This window comes from Sciurus vulgaris (assembly GCF_902686455.1).
Source record: "Sciurus vulgaris genome assembly, chromosome: X".
Classification (NCBI taxonomy): domain Eukaryota; kingdom Metazoa; phylum Chordata; class Mammalia; order Rodentia; family Sciuridae; genus Sciurus; species Sciurus vulgaris.
The window spans coordinates 76430271-76447559 of record NC_136471.1 but is presented as its reverse complement, the minus strand read 5'-3'; positions in this window follow the sequence as shown (position 1 = coordinate 76447559).

Below are 17289 nucleotides of genomic sequence, written 5' to 3'. Positions count from 1 at the left end.
AGTGGGGCAGGTGGGGATGGGAAGGATGGTAGATTGAGACAGACATTATTATCCTATATACATGTATGAAAAAAATTTTTAATAAAATAAAAAAAAATAGAACTACCATTTGATTGAGTAATTCCACTTCTGGAATTGTCCATGTTCATTGTAGCACTATCCACAATAATAGGTTATAGAATCAACCTAAGTGTCCATCAATGAATGAGTGGCAAAAGAAAATGTGTTTTGTATACACAATGGAATACTATTCACAAGGGACAACAAGGATGGAATCAGAGGACATGTGCTAAGTGAAATAAGCCAAACAGAAACACAAGAATTGCATGGTTTTCATGTATATGTAGAATCCAGAACAATTGAACTCCTAGAAACAGAGAGTAGAATAGTGGCTACCTGAAGCTGGAGGTTGGCAGGAATGGGGTGAGGATAACCAAAGGGTACAAAGTCTCAGTTTTATAAGAGGAATAAGTTTGATTTATGGTGTTTAAAAAATAAATCTAATCACAGCATGATGAATGTAGCAAATAATTGAGTACTGCATATTTTAATATCACTGAGAGTAGATCGCAAATGTTATCACAAAAAACATCAAATATTTGAGGGGATGGATGAGTTAATTGGTTGGATATAATCATTTCACACTGTATTCAGAAATCACAACACAATACATATATATATGTGTGTGCAACTATATTTTTCAATAAATAATAAAAATTATGAAAATGTATTATCCACTAATATGTTTACAGGATAAAATACACATTTTCCATTAAATAGAAATAGGAATAAAATATTGATATGTACTAAAACATGTATGAATCTTGAAAACATCATGCTAAATGAAAGATGCTAGCTACTAACTACAAAAGACCATATACAATATGATTTTGTATATATGAAATGTCTAGAATAGGTAACTCTAGACAGAAAGGAAAATTAGTAGTTGCTTAGGAGTGATGGAGCAGGAGGTAGAAGAGAATAGGTAGGTGATAGAGGGTATGGGTTTCTTTCTGAGGTAATGAAAATGTTCTAAAACTGATATGGTGACATTTGTACACACTTGTGCACATTCTAAAAACCACTGAACTGTATACTTAAGTGGGTGAACTGTGTGGTATGTAAATTATCTCAAAATGTTATGAAAAAGAGAAGTGACAATTAAATGGAACATATGGTTTTGGACTGGATCTTTTTGTAATAAAGGACATTATCAGGACTACTGGGGAAATTTGAATGGGGTCTCTGGGGACTGGACATCAGCAGAACATCAGTTTTAATTTTCTGATTGTAACACTTGTATTTCACCAATGTAGGAGAATATCCTTTTTGTGGGACATGCACATCGTTATTTGTACTAGTGAGGACTAGTATCTATGACAGAGCATCACTGTAGATAACTGACTCTCCAACATCTAGGGGAAAAAAAGGTTTGTTGCAACTTTTCTGTACATTTAAGATTGCTTCAAAATGAAAATATGTTTTGTGGAAAAAAAGAGTAAATTTCTTATGTGAAAAAAGGTATGATTAGGTTAAGGGACTTGAAAGGAAGATCTTATTTTTGATTATTTGGGTAGACCCTAAATATAATCACATGTATCCTTATAAAATTTAGGCAGAAGGATATTTGAAACAAAAGAGGAGGCAATGTAACCTTGGTGGCAATGGAATGGTGTAGACAAAAACCAAGTAAAGTCTACAGCCACCAGAAGCTAGAAGAAACAAAGAACAGATTTTTTCCTAGAGCAGCTGGAAGGTGTGGCCTGATTGATACCTTGATTTTGTATTTCTGGATTCCAGTACTATGAGAATATAAATTTCTGTTGTTTTAAGCCACCAATTGATGGCAATTTGTTATGGCAGCCACAGAAAATGCATGCTGAGCCCTTAGTGAAGACTCTCCAAACCAAGCCTATATCAGCCACCACCTTCTGTTCTTTTCCATAAAGCATTTAATCAAAAAGAATCACTCAGGCTAGGGATATAGCTCAGTTGGTAGAGTGCTTGCCTCACATGCACAAGGCCCTGGGTTCAATCCCCAGCACCACAAAGGAAAAAAAATCACTCTTGGGGTAACGTCAGCAAAAATAGCAGTGTAGGCAGCTTCAAAGACCCATCCCTTCACAGAAACATGAAAGGAAAACAATTTAAAACTGTCAGAGCCAATTTGGCCAGAACTTTGGAAAACAGTCAGATGTGTACATATACACACACAATCAAGAAAAACGCAACTTTAAAACAATAGGAAAGCTTCATGGCAATTTTACTTGCTCATCCCCTATCCTCTACCTAGTCCACTTATTATCTTAAAAACAGAAGCCCATGTTGCCAGTGTGGGACCCTGGTCCCTGGTTCTGGAAAGAGCATAAAAAAGTCTTATTTGCAAATTACTGCATTTGTCTTAACCTGTATGGAAGTTATCTGAAGCACTGATGCAAGGTACTTATCTTCATTTTGCCTAATTCAGAACTCATTCAGGGTGAAAAGGTGAAGGACATTCCTTAGAAACATTGTAAGGTGAACAAACAACTCAAGGCTAACTGAATCAAAATTTATGGTTGGCATGTACAATAGAATGACAAAATCCTCTTTTAAAATAACTGGGAAGAGAATTTATTTGGGAAATTAGGGCACTCAAAATTGCCTGTGTATACTGAGCAATTTAAAAAGTGTCACAAGTGATAAGAGGAAGCCCTATGTTAGCAAAAGAATGTTAATGAAAGAACTAAAAAGGTAAATTTTCACTTCTAAACCATCTGTAGGTTCAGTGCAAATAGTGAGTAAAGGTTGAGAAAGAGTTGTTGGAGTCTTTCTTTACAACTAGGCAGGCCTCATCCAGCTCCTCTTTTCGGACACTGAGCTCCATTTTGTAATTTTAGTTCCTATTATTGAAAGAGTACCCTCATATAGAGCCAATCTGTAAAGGCTGAAAGAGGTTTCCCTGTTCCTGGTCTTCTTCCTCCTCTTCCTAGTTCTTTCCCCTCCTCCTGTTCAAGGAAATCTCTGTCAAACCGTTAGCCAAACAAGTTAAAGGAATAGAAACTTCAGAGAGACCACATATGACAAATAATACAAATTTTACAAAAACAATTTAGAACAGTATTAAACAAACAGCTACATCTATTGCAAGCAACACAAACAAATGCTGAAGAGGGGTAAGAATCTGATTTCCAGAGTTATCACATTATTCAAAATGTTCAGTTTTCAGCAAAAATTTTCCAAATGTAAAATTACCAATAAAGTATAATCAATTCACAGAAGGAATTAATGGACACTCTGCCTGAGGAAGCATAGACTATTGGACATACTAAACAAAGACTATAAATCCACTGTCTTGAATATGCTCCAAGAGATAAGGAAACCATGAACAAATATCTAAAGAAAAGGAGAATAATATATGGAAAATAGTAAAGAACAAAAAATGAATTAATATTTTAAAAAGAATCAACCAGAAATCCTAGAGCTGAAAATTAGAAAAACTGAAATGAAAAAACTCCCTAGAGAGTGTCAATACCAGTTTTGAACAAGCAGGAAAAGAAATCAGTGAACTTGAAGATAGATCTGTTAAAACCCAGTCTGAGCAGCATAAAGATAAAAGAATAAAGAAAAATAAACTGAATGGGAGCCTGAGTCCTGTGACATATCATCAATTTTACCAACACACACTTTATACAAATTCCAAAATGAGAGGACAGATGCAGAAAGAATATTTGAAGAATGACAGGAATATTCTAATTACAGAAAATGTCCCAATCTTGATCAGAGACATGGATATGCACATCCACGAAGCTCAATGAATTCCAAGTAGGATAAAATCAGACGTTCACAATGAGGTACATTATAATAAAACTGTTATAGCCAGTGGTAAAAAGGGAATCTTGAATACAGCAAGAGAGAAACAATTTATCATGTGTAATAGATCCTCAATAAGCTTACTAGCAGATTTCCTGTTAGAAATTGTGAAGGCCAGAAGGAGGATCTCAAGTTGAAACCCAGACTCAGCAACTTAGCCAGGACCTAAGCAACTCAGAGAGGCCCTGTGTCTAATAAAATATAGAAAAGTGCTGGGGATGTGGCTCAGTGGTTAAGTACCCCTGAGTTCAATCCCTGGTGCCCATAAACAAAAAGTCAGACACAAATTTTAAAATAGCTTTGAGGCAATCAGTGAGCAGACTCTTAAGGTTTTTCTTTCTTTTCTCTTTTTTTTTTCATACTTAATTTGACAAGAGTTTTTAGCAACTTGTCTTTGCTGAGTCTTCCTAAAACATTGTTAGATTTCCAGATAATTAATTTCCTGTTTTCATTCAAAAAACAAGAAAGAAAAAAAGAAATTGTGAAGGCCAGAAAAGAATGAGATAACACTTTCAAACTATTGAAAGAAAAATAACAGTCAAAAATTAGGCCCATGATTTAGAACTGACAGTGCTGACAGTTCATCTAATGCAGGGTTGGGTGGGGTTGAGGGTTGGGAATGGTCCTCAGAGGTGGTAGGAGAAGGAGCAAACCATTCCTTAGAAACATAGAAGTGGGAGCTGAAGCCTAAATTCTAGAAAGGTGAGTGAGTACTGTGCTTTATGGGCATCTTTATGAAGTAAAGTGTTTAAAGTTTGCTATAAAGGATAATCAAGTGAAATACTAAATACATTACATTGGTCAGAATAAAAACTGGGACGAATAAAATCTGAGACAAATGGGTTCCAGAAAGCAGAGTACTCAAATATGTAGACACCAATCTGCAGAAACAGCAACAACTTCAAAAAGTCAATCAGAAGAAATATGCCCAGGAAAAGAGGAAAAGATGAAAAAAGTTGCCCTAGGAAAGAAGACATGATCTGCAACAGAAAAGTGTTGAAATGGAAAAAAAAAAAAAAAAAAAAGAACAAACAGAAAATACCTAAAAATGGAGTGAGTCAGTCCAGGCAGCTTGGAGGAGAAGAGCCCAGATAAATCCTACTGTTGAAAACAAGGAAATTCTTAAGGACAGAATTGAAGTTAAATATTCCTAAAGAGATAAAACCATGGCTTGTTGATGACTGGGACTTAATTACTGAACACAACCAGCTCTTTAATCTTCCTGCCAAGAAGAATGCAAATTCTGTTCTAAAGCATTATGTAAAATCCAAGAAATCTGAGGAAACACAGATAATATATAATATGTTGTTAATGAAATTATGGCAGAGATAAAAGACTACTTCAATGTCATGTTTGGCACTTAGACATACAAATTTGAGAGACCACAGTATGCTGAAATCCTTGCAGATCACCCTGATACTCATATGTTCAAGGTATGAAGCACCACATCTACTGAGATTACTTTGAAAAATTGGAGAAATATTGTCCTATATACCTCCGGACAAAGAAATTCTTGCTTTATTACTGAATTATCTTTACAATTTCCTAACACACATAACAAAGAATTCTGAAACTTTGTTTAGTACCAAGTAACTCCTGCTGAGTAACCTTGGAAAGCTACATGAAAGGTGATGATACTGTCTTATGTTCGAATCTCTATAAATACATTATTTTTATTTTTATTTGTTCTAATTAGTTATACGTGACAGCAGATTACATTTCGATTCATTGTACATGAATGGAACACAACTATTCATTTCCCTGGTTGTACATGATGTAGAGTCCATACCATTTGTACGATCTTACAAGTACTTAAGTTAATGTTGTAGCTCTCACTCTACCATCTTTCCCATCCCCTGCCCCCTTCCCTCCTCTTACTCCCCTCTGCCCAATCCAAAATTCCTCCACTCATCCCCTCCCCCATTATGGATCAGCATCCACATATCAGAGAAAACATTCTAGAAATACATTTTTGTTTTCAACCACTCTCGTACAAATGGTGTACTTTGAAGACATTAGTGTATAACAGAATTTATGTTTTATCTTTTAAGTAGGGAATATAAAAGAGGTTACAGCTAATGTGTCTTTTCAGTTTTACTGGTGCATAATAATTATGCATAATATTGGGATTCATGATAAAATATTCATATATGAATGTAAAATAATTTTGTCAATTTCATTTCCCAGTACCTCCTCTTGCCTTTCCCTTTTACTTCCCACTGATTCCCTCTTCTAACCTACTGCTGTCCCTTCTATTTTCATGAGATCTCTTTTTTCTCTCTACTTCCACATATAAGAGAAAACATTTGATCTTTGGCTTTCTGAATCTGGCTTATTTTGCTTAATATGATGCTCTCCAGTTCAATTACTTTTCCTGCAAAAGACATCATTTTATTTTTCTTTATGGCTGAATAAAAGTCCATTGTATATATATACATGTAGGCTGATTCCATAACGTGGCTATTGGGAATTGTGCTGCTATAAACGTGGGTATGCATGTATTGCTGTATTATATTGACTTTAATTCGATTTTGTTTTGTTTTGTGTTTTGTTTGTTTGTTTGTTTGTTTGTTTTGTGCTGGGGATTGAACCCAGGGCCTTGTGCTTGCAAGGCAAGCACTCTATCAACTGAGTTATATCCACAGCCCATTGACTTTAATTCTTTTGGATAAATATGAAAGAGTAGTATAGCTGGGTCATATGGCGGGTCCATGCCTAGTCTTTTGAATGAAACCTCCATACTGATTTCCATAGTGGTTTTACAAATTTACAAACCCACCAACAGTGTTGTAACAGTTCCCTTTCCTACACATCTTTGCCAGGATTTATTTGTGTTCTTGAGGATTGCCATTCTAACTGCAGTGAGATGAAACCGCAGTGTAGTTTTGATTTCACTTCTGGATTTGTAAGAATGTTGAACCTATTTTCCTATATTTGTTGGCCACTTGTACTTCTTCTTTTAAGAAATGTCTGTTTTCCTCTGCTTCCCAGCTAGCCTTGAATGGAGAGGTACTCCACCATGCCCTTCTGCCATGATGTTCCGCCTCATCAAGGGCCCAGAGCAATGGACTCAGCTGCCCATGGACTAAACCTCTAAAGCCATAAGCCAAAATAAACTCTCCTTCCTCTAATTTACTCTTTTTAGGTATTTTGAACACAGTAACAAAAAGATGACAAACACAAGCACTTTTATCAAGTATCAGATAACTATCTATATGGGTTTGTCTCTGTGGCTTTTTTTCTATTGTTTTGGTCTATATGTCTTTTTTGCCAATACCATGTTGCTTTAGTTACTATAATCCTGTAGTATTATATAAAATTGGGTATTGTGATGTCTCCAGTATTGCTCTTTTTGTTCAGAATTGCTTTGGCTATTCTGGGTCTCTTATTCTTCTATATAAATTTTTGAACTGATTTTTCTAGATCTGTGAAGAATGTCATTGGTATTTTGATGGGGATTAAATTGAATCTATAGATCGTTTTTGGTAATATGGCCATTTTAAATATATTAATTAGCCTATCCATGAACATAGGAATTCTTTCAGTCTTCTAGAATCCTCTTCAATTTCTTCTTTCAGTATTCTGTAATTTTGTGGTAGAGGCCTTTCATAACTTTGGTTAGATTAATTCCTATGTTTGTTTGTTTGTTCGTTTCTAAGCTATTATAAATGGAATTGTTTTCTTGATTTCTTTCTCAGCAGATTCATTTTAGGTGTATGGAAAAGCTACGGATTTTTTTTTTTTTTTTTTTGGTACTAGAGATTGAAACCAAGGGGTGCTTGACCATTGAGCCACATTCCCAGCCCTTTTTTATATTTTATTTAGACACAGGGTCTCACTGAGTTGCTTAGGACCTCACTAAGTTGCTGAAGCTGGCTTTGAATTTGCAGTCCTCCTGCCTCGGCCTCCCAAGCTGCTGGAATTATAGGTGTGCACCACTGCACCCAGCCAGCTGTTGATTTTTTGTATACTGATTTTACACACTGCTACTTTTCTGCATTTATCAGTTTGGGAAATCTTCTGGTGGAGCTTTTGGAATCTTCCAAGAATAGGATAATATCACCTGCAAACAGTGATAATTTTGTTTCTTCCTTTCCTATTTACATTCCTTTATTTTTGTTCACTTGTCTAATTGCTCTAGCTAAAAATTCAAAAATTATATTGAGTAGTGAGGGTGGACATCCTTCTCTTGTTCCTGATTATAAAGGAAATGATTTTTAGTTTGTCTCCATTCAGCATGATGTTGAATTTAGGTTTGTTACATATAGCCTTTAGGATGTTGAGAAAAGTTCCTTCTTTCCCTGGTTTCTTCAGGGCTGGTGTCATGAATAGGTGCTAAATTTTGTCAAAGTTTTTTTCTGCATTTTTCTGATGTTTGTCCTTCATTCTATTTATGCAATGTATTGTATTTATTGATTTGCATATTTTGAACTATCCTTGCTTGCATCCCTGGGGTGAAATCAACTTGATCATGGTGTATAATCTTGTAATGTGTTGTTGGCTTTGATTTTTTACTATTTTATTAAAAATATTTACATCTATGTTCATCAAGAATATTGGTCTGCAGTTTTCTTTCCATGATGTGTCCATATCTGGTTTTGTTATCAGGGTATTACTAGCTTTGTAGAAAGAGTTTGGGAATGTTCCCGCCTTTTCTTTTTCATGGGAAAACGTGAGAAGCATTGTCATTCGTTTTTTTTTAAAGATCAATAGAATTTAGCTGTGAATCTGAGTTCCTGGTCCTAAGCTTTTCTTTGTTGGGAGACTTCGTATTACTGCTTCAATCTCATTGTTCGTTGGTTCATTTAGATTTTCTATATCCTCTTGATTCAATTTTGTTAACTCATGTGTGTCTAGAAATTTATCCAATTCTTCTAGATTTTCCAATTTATTGGAACATAAATTTTCAAAATAGTCCTAATGATCATCTGAATTTCATTGACATCTGTTGTGATATCGCCTTTCTTGTCTCAAATTTTATTAATTTGGCTCTTATCTTTTGGTTAGTCTACCAGTTTATCAATCTTGCTTAAATTTTCAAAGAACAAACTCTATGATTCATTGATCCTTTGATTTTTTATTCTTTATTTCAATAATTTCAACTATGATCTTAATTATTTCTTTCCTTCTGCTAGTTTTTTTTTTTTTTTTTTTTTTGGATCTATTTGTTCTTGGTTTTCTAAGATCTTGAAACAAAATCGTGAGGTGGTTTATTTGGGATATTGCTGGGGTCCAGCCCTAGCAGCAGCTGGGGGTTCTAGGTGGATGGTGGAGAAACAGCACACAGAGACACCAAGTGTTCTGAGGCTGAATCTGTATCTTTATTTTTTCTGCCAGCCTTTTCATAGATATTTTTCTTTAGTAATGATTATATCATTTTAATGTTAGTTTAAAATAAGAAAAACCTTCAAAAGTAAAATCTATGCTTCTTCTCAAAGTACACATTCTCTCTGTATGACAGTCCAGACCAAAACAAACTTATTTCCCAGCTAGATTAAAACAACCTTGTCTCCCAGCTAAACTGAGGGCACCATGATCTGCCAGCCTTTAACCTTCAGAACAAACATGTCACTAGATTTTCTGAGAAACTACCCCCACCACGAACTCCAGTGTTTAACAGTGAAAAGTTTTTACTATTATTAAAGGGCAAAGAAATCAACTTATTTTAATATTTAGTCTATTTTATTTCATATAATGGCGGCCTAGAAATCAACTTATTTTAATATTTAGTCTATTTTATTTCATATAATGGCGGCCTACAATCTTATTCTGATTCTCAAAGAATTAAACTAAACATAGGAAAAACACAAATTATATTTATGACTAACCCAAATATTTTTATTATGTAAAGTATCTTGAGATTCAACTATTAAAACTAGGAAAGCAACAAAGGCTAAACACCTCATCCAAGCTCAGAGGAATGCCTCTTTATTCATATATATTTAGAAATTATAATACCGAAGCAATCACAGGCTCCTGTTAACGTGAGCACAGCTACAATTGTTTATTTTGATGTATATTATCTATGTATTACTGCTAAATTTTTATTGTGTACTATTTTGTGTCCCAATACAGTAAAACCTTCCCAATGTTTTTCCAATAAGTTTCTAATGGTATATTGATTATTAATATTAAAAAGCAACTACACATGGAGACATGCCACGCCTATGGCCCCCAAGAGGGAGGATGATGAACAGATCTGTGTCAAGTGTCAGAGTGGCAGGAAATAGATGCAGCAGGATACTTGTGATCTTTCTGATTTTTTATGTAGGCACTCGTATCTATAAACTTTCCTCTTAGAACCACGCTCATAGTGTCCTAGAAATTCTGGTACATTGTATAACTACTCTCAGTTGATTTTAAGAATTTTTAAATTTCTCCTCTGGTTTCTATGACCCATTCATTTCTCAAAGGTGTATTGTTCAATCTACATGTGTTTACATAGTTTCTGTAGTTATTCTTGCTCTTGATTTCTCTTTTCATTTAAATATTGCCAACTGTATATTTAATGATGGATAAGCCAGATATATACTGAAGAGTATTTAATCATCTAGTTGATAAAACTGTTTTTTAATATTACAGGTCCTATTCTTTTATACACATTTAATGCCATATGACAAAATGCTGATTTCCAGTTCCAAAGGTCAATTTAATGTATATAGTTGAACATTCACCCACTTGTGCTCCTTTTTTTTTGTTTTTTTTGTGGTGCTGGGGATTGAACCCAGAGCCTTGTGCTTGCGAGGCGGGCACTCTACCAACTGAGCTATATCCGCAGCACTGTGCTCCTTTTAAAATCATGTTTACAGTAAAGAGTTCATTCTTCTCAAGTCATTCATATTTTTCTTTAGGCATTTTATCTTTGTTCAGAATGTTGACAAATGAAATTTTGACCTGTCATGGTTTTTGTTTTTGTGTTTAATGCATGTTTTAACAGTGTGCAGCTACACTTTTCTGAAAAAGTAAGTCTTTTAGGAATTATTTTTCAGATTTTTAATAAATTATTTCTCTACAGTTCAAAAAGAAAAAGAAAAATCTGTCATCAAAAAATATATCCACCAACACGATCTTTTGAAAGTAAATGAGAGATTGCTCACTGTCAGGCATCTATCATCCGCCATTTGCCTGCCTCTCGCATGTCCATGGCCTGCCTTACCCCTATCCATCACCCAACGCTCGAGGTTCACCTCCCGATCATCTGACACCTGCCACCAGATTGCACGCAGTCCGCCAGTGGAGAACCAGCTGCCTGCTGCTGCCTGCAAGTTCACTGTTACAGTACCTGCAGGTTTGATTACACGTGGCTGCTGCCATTTTGAGACAACAGCCAGGCCCTGTAGGACCCCTGGCCCAAATGACTGAGCCCCGTCTCCAGGATCCCTCAGCCCGACCGATCACTCCCTGCCTCTGGGGCCCTCACATCAACTGACTGCTCCCTGCCGCCAGGACCCAAGACCAACTGACAGCACCCTATCACCGGGAACCCAGACCGACTGATTTGCACCGGGCCGCCTGGATCCCACAACCACACCAAACACACCCAACCTCCAGGACCTCTGCCGGAACAACTGCATTCTGTCTCCAGGACCTCCAGCTGACCACGCCCACCCCTGAGTTACAGCTCCCCATTTGCCAACACATTTCGAAGCCACAGCGGCCATCTTGGATAATCCTGGAAGCCATAGCTCTGATCTTCGGGTGGGGCAAATCCCATCCTGAAACGCCTGCTGGAGGCTTGAAGCTCATTGTCAGGTACCTCTCATGCATCAGGCTACTGAACACTGGGAGGTTTCATTAGTATATGACTGTTATACAGTAGATTTTCTTTTTTCTCCTTTATAAAAAAAATATTTAAGTTTTTATTTCTTTACATTTCTTGCTTTCTTTTCCTTTTGTTTACCTGTTCCCTCAGCTTTGCTTTCTCCCTTATTTACATGCTAACATCCGATTTCTTTTGATTACACTCTCACCCTTTCTATTTTCTAGGACTTCTGTATATTCTTTTATTATCCCATTAACAGCCATATTCTTCATCGCTCTGCATCCTCTTTCTCCTGCATTAGAAACTGCAGATACTTTTGTAAAATTGTTTGTTTTACCAAAGATAATATTTGAACTCATTTTGTTTATTATGACAATTTTGTTATTGTCCTCATAGGGGCTATTTGGTCTAGGATTGCATAGTGTCTGATTTGGGCACTGCTAATATTGATCTCCCTTTAAAGAAAGGGTTTTGGAAACCTATGGGGCCACTATAAGCCTATAGGGGGAAATCTGCAATACCCCAGATCTGCAGCACTAGAGGGGAAGATACATGAACAACATGAAGAAACAAGGGAAGAAAATGATCCAAACAAATCTACATTCTATAGTAATAGAATCCAATGACAGTATGTTAGAAGAAATGTCAGAAAAGGACTTCAGATTATACATGATTAAGATGATTCTCGAAGCAAAGGATGAGATAAGAGAGCAAATGCAGGCAATGAATGATAATACCAATAAGCTGAAAGAGCACCTGCAGGAAGCAAAACATCATTTCAACAAAGAGATAGAGATTCTCAAAAAAAAAAAAAAAAAAAAAAAAAAAACAAATGGAAATTCTTGAAATGAAGGAGACAATAAACCAAATAAAAAACTCAATGGAAAGCATCACCAACAGACTAGATCACTTGGAAGACAGAACCTCAGACAATGAAGACAAAATATTTAATCTTGAAAATAAAGTTGCCCAAGCAGAGAAGATGGTAAGAAATCATGAACAGAATCTCCAAGAACTGTGGGACATTATGAAAAGACCAAATTTAAGAATTATTGGGATTGAGGAAGGCACAGAGATACAAATCAAAGGAATGAACAACCTATTAAATGAAATAATATCAGAAAATTTCCCAAACCTGAAGAATGAAATGGAAAATCAAATACAAGAGGCTTACAGAACACCAAATGCACAGAATCACAACAGATCCACGCCAAGGCACATTATAATGAAAATGCCTAACATTCAAAATAAAGACAGGATTTTGAAAGCTGTGAGAGAAAAGCATCAGATTACATATAGGGGGAGACCAATATGGATAGCAGCCGACTTCTCAACCCAGACTCTAAAAGCTAGAAGGGCCTGGACCAACATATTTCAAGCTCTGAAAGAACATGCTTGCCAACCAAGAATCCTATACCCAGCAAAACTAACCTTCAGATGTGAAGATGAAATAAAATCCTTCCATGATAAACAAAAGTTAAAAGAATTTACAAATAGAAAGCCTGCACTACAGAATGTTCTCAACAAAATATTCCATGAGGAGGAAACGAAAAACAACAATGGAGTTCAGCAAAGGGAGGAACTACCTTAGAGAAAAACCACTCAAAGGAGAAACCAAGCCAAATTAAAAACCAAAAATAAGCCAAATGACTGGGAATACAAATCATTTCTCAATAATAACCCTGAATGTTAATGGCCTAAACTCATCAATCAAAAGACATAGACTGGCAGAATGGATTAAAAAGAAAGACCCAACAATATGCTGCCTGCAAGAGACTCATCTCATAGAAAAAGACATCCACAGACTTAAGGTGAAAGGATGGGAAAAAAACCTACCACGCACATGGACTCAGTAAAAAAGCGGGGGTTGCCATCCTTATATCAGATAAAGTGGACTCCAAGCCAAAGTTAGTCAGAAGGGATAAAGAAGGACATTTCATACTGCTTAAGGGAACCATAAATCAGGAAGACATAACGATAGTAAATATTTATGCCCCAAACAATGGTGCATCCCTGTACATCAAACAAATCCTTCTCAATTTCAAGAATCACATAGACCACAACACAATAATTCTGGGCGACTTTAACGCATCGCTGTCACCACTAGATAGATCTTCCAAACAAAATCCAACCAAAGAAACCATAGAACTCAATAACACAATCAATAACCTAGACTTAGTAGACATATATAGAATATTCCATCCATCAACGAGCAGATACACTTTCTTCTCAGCAGCACATGGAACCTTCTCGAAAATAGACCATATGTTATGCCACAAAGCAGCCCTTAGGAAATGCAAAAAAATAGAGATACTGCCTTGTGTTCTATCAGATCATAATGGACTGAGAGTAGAAATCAATGACAAAGTAAAAAAAGGAAATTACTCCAACACTTGGAGACTAAATAATATGCTATTGAATGAAACATGGATAACAAAAAACATCAGGGAGGAGATTAAAAAATTCTTAGAGGTCAATGAGAACGATGATACAACATATCTAAATCTCTGGGACACTATGAAAGCGGTGCTAAGAGGAAAATTCATTGCATGGAGTGCATTCCAGAAAAGAATGAAAAGTCAACAATTAAATGACCTAACATTACAGCTCAAAGCCCTAGAAAAAGAAGAACAGAATAACAGCAAAAGTAGTAGAAGACAGGAAATAATTAAAATCAGAGCAGAAATCAATGAAATTGAAACAAAAGAAACTATTCAAAAAATTGACAAAACAAAAAGTTGGTTCTTTGAGAAAGTAAACAAAATAGACAAACCCTTAGGCACACTAACAAAGAGAAGGAGAGAGAAGACTCAAATTACTAAAATACATGATGCAGAAGGAAATATCACAACAGACACCACTTAGATACAGAACATAATGAGAAGCTACTTTGAAAATCTGTATTCCAACAAAATAGAAACTACCGAAGACATTGACAAATTTCTAGAGATATATACTCCTCCCAAACTGAACTAGGAGGACATACACGATTTAAACAGATCAATATCAAGAAGCAATGAAATAGAAGAAGCCATTAAAAATCTACCATCCAAGAAAAGCCCAGGACCAGACAGATTCTCAGCCGAGTTCTACAAGACCTTCAAAGAACTCATTCCAATACTTCTCAAAGTATTCCAGGAAACAGAAAATGAGGGTACCCTACCAAACTCATTCTATGAAGCTAATATCACCCTCATGCCCAAACCAGGAAAAGACACATCAAGGAAAGAAAATTTTAGACCAATATCCTTGATGAATATAGATGCAAAGATCCTTAACAAAATATTGGCAAACCATATCCAAAAACATATTAAGAAAATTGTGCACCATGATCAAGTGGGGTTCATTCCTGGAATGCAAGGATGGTTCAACATTCGTAAATCAATAAATGTAATCCATCATATCAATAGACTTAAGGACAAGAATCATATACTTATTTCAAATGATGCAGAAAAAGCATTTGACAAAATACAACACCCCTTCATGCTGAAAACACTAGAAAAAATAGGGATAGTAGGAACATACCTGAACATTGTAAAGGCTATTTATGCTAAGCCCATGGCCAACATCATTCTTAATGGAGAAAAACTGAAACCATTCCCTTTAAAAACGGGAACAAGACAGGGATATCCTCTTTCACCACTTCTATTCAACATTGTCCTCAAAACTCTAGCCAGAGCAATTAGGCAGACTAAAGAAATTAAGGGAATACGAATAGGAAAAGAGGAACTTAAGCTGTCACTATTTGCGGATGACAAGATTCTATATTTAGAGGATCCAAAAACCTCCTCCAGAAAACTTCTAGACCTCATCAATGAATTCAGCAAAATAGCAGGCTATAAAATCAACACACATAAATCTACAGCATTTTTATACACAAGCGATGAAACAGCTGAAAGGGAAATGAGGAAAACAACTCCATTTGCAATAGCCTCAAAAAAATAAAATACTTGGGTATCAATCTAACCAAAGAGGTAAAAGGTCTCTACAATGAAAACTACAAAACACTGAAGAAAGAAATTAAGGAAGACCTTAGAAGATGGAAAGATCTCCCATGTTCTTGGATAGGCAGAATTAATATTGTCAAAATGGCCATACTACCAAAAGTGCTATACAGATTCAATGCAATTCCAATTAAAATCCCAATGACATGCCTCACAGAAATAGAGCAAGCAATCATGAAATTCATCTGGAAGAATAAGAAACCTAGAATAGCTAAAGCAATCCTTAGCAGGAAGAATGAAGCAGGGGGTATCACAATACCAGCACTTCAACTATACTACAAAGCAATAGTAACAAAAACAGCATGGTATCGGCACCAAAATAGACAGGTAGATCAATGGTACAGAATAGAGGACACAGACACAAACCCAGATAAATACAATTTTCTAATACTAGACAAAGGGGCCAAAAATATGCAATGGAGAAAAGATAGTCTCTTCAACAAATGGTGCTGGGAAAACTGGAAATCCATATGCAACAGAATGAAACTAAACCCCTATCTCTCACCCTACACAAAACTCAACTCAAAATGGATGAAGGACCTTGAAATCAGACCAGAGACCCTGCATCTTATAGAAGAACAAGTAGGTCCAAATCTTCAACTTGTTGGCTTAGGATCAGACTTCCTTAACAGGACTCCCATAGCACAAGAAATAAAAGCAAGGATCAGTAACTGGGATAGATTCAAACTAAATAGCTTTCGCTCAGCAAAGGAAACCATCAGCAATGCAAAGAGAGAGCCTACAGAGTGGAAGACTATCTTTGCCACTCATACTTCAGATAGAGCACTAATTTCCAGAATCTATAAAGAACTCAAAAAACTCTACACCAAGAATACAAATAACCCAATCAACAAATGGGTTAAGGAAATGAACAGACACTTCACAGAAGAAGATGTTCAAGCAATCAACAGATATATGAAAAAATGTTCAACATCTTTAGTTATAAGAGAAATGCAAATCAAAACTACCCTAAGATTCCATCTCACCCCAATTAGAATGGCGATTATCAAGAATACGAGCAACAACAGGTGTTGGCGAGGATGTGGGGAGAAAGGTACACTCATACATTGCTGGTGGGGCTGCAAATTAGAGCAGCCACTCTGGAAAGCAGTGTGGAGATTCCTTAGAAAACTTGGACTGGACCTACCATTTGACCCAGCTATCCCACTCCTTGGCCTATACCCAAAGGACTTAAAATCAGCACACTACAGAGATACAGCCACATCAATGTTCATAAAGGCTCAATTCACAATAGCCAGACTATGGAACCAAGCTAGATCCCCTTCAATTGATGAATGGATAAAGAAACTTTGATATATATATATATATAATATATATATATATATATATATATATATATATATACACACACACACAATGGAATACTACTCAGCTATAAAGAATAATAAAATTATGGCATTTGCAGGCAAATGGATGAAAGTGGAGAATATCATGCTAAGTGAGATAAGCCAATCTCAAAAATCCAAAAGAGGAATGATCTCACTGATAAGCGGATGATGACACTTAATGGGGGGTGGGAGGGGTACAAGAATGGAGGAAGGAGGGACTGTATAGAGGGAAAAGAGAGGTGGGAGGGGTGGGGGGAAGGAAAAAAAATAATGGAATGAATCAAACATCATTACTCTATGTAAATATATGAATATCCAAATG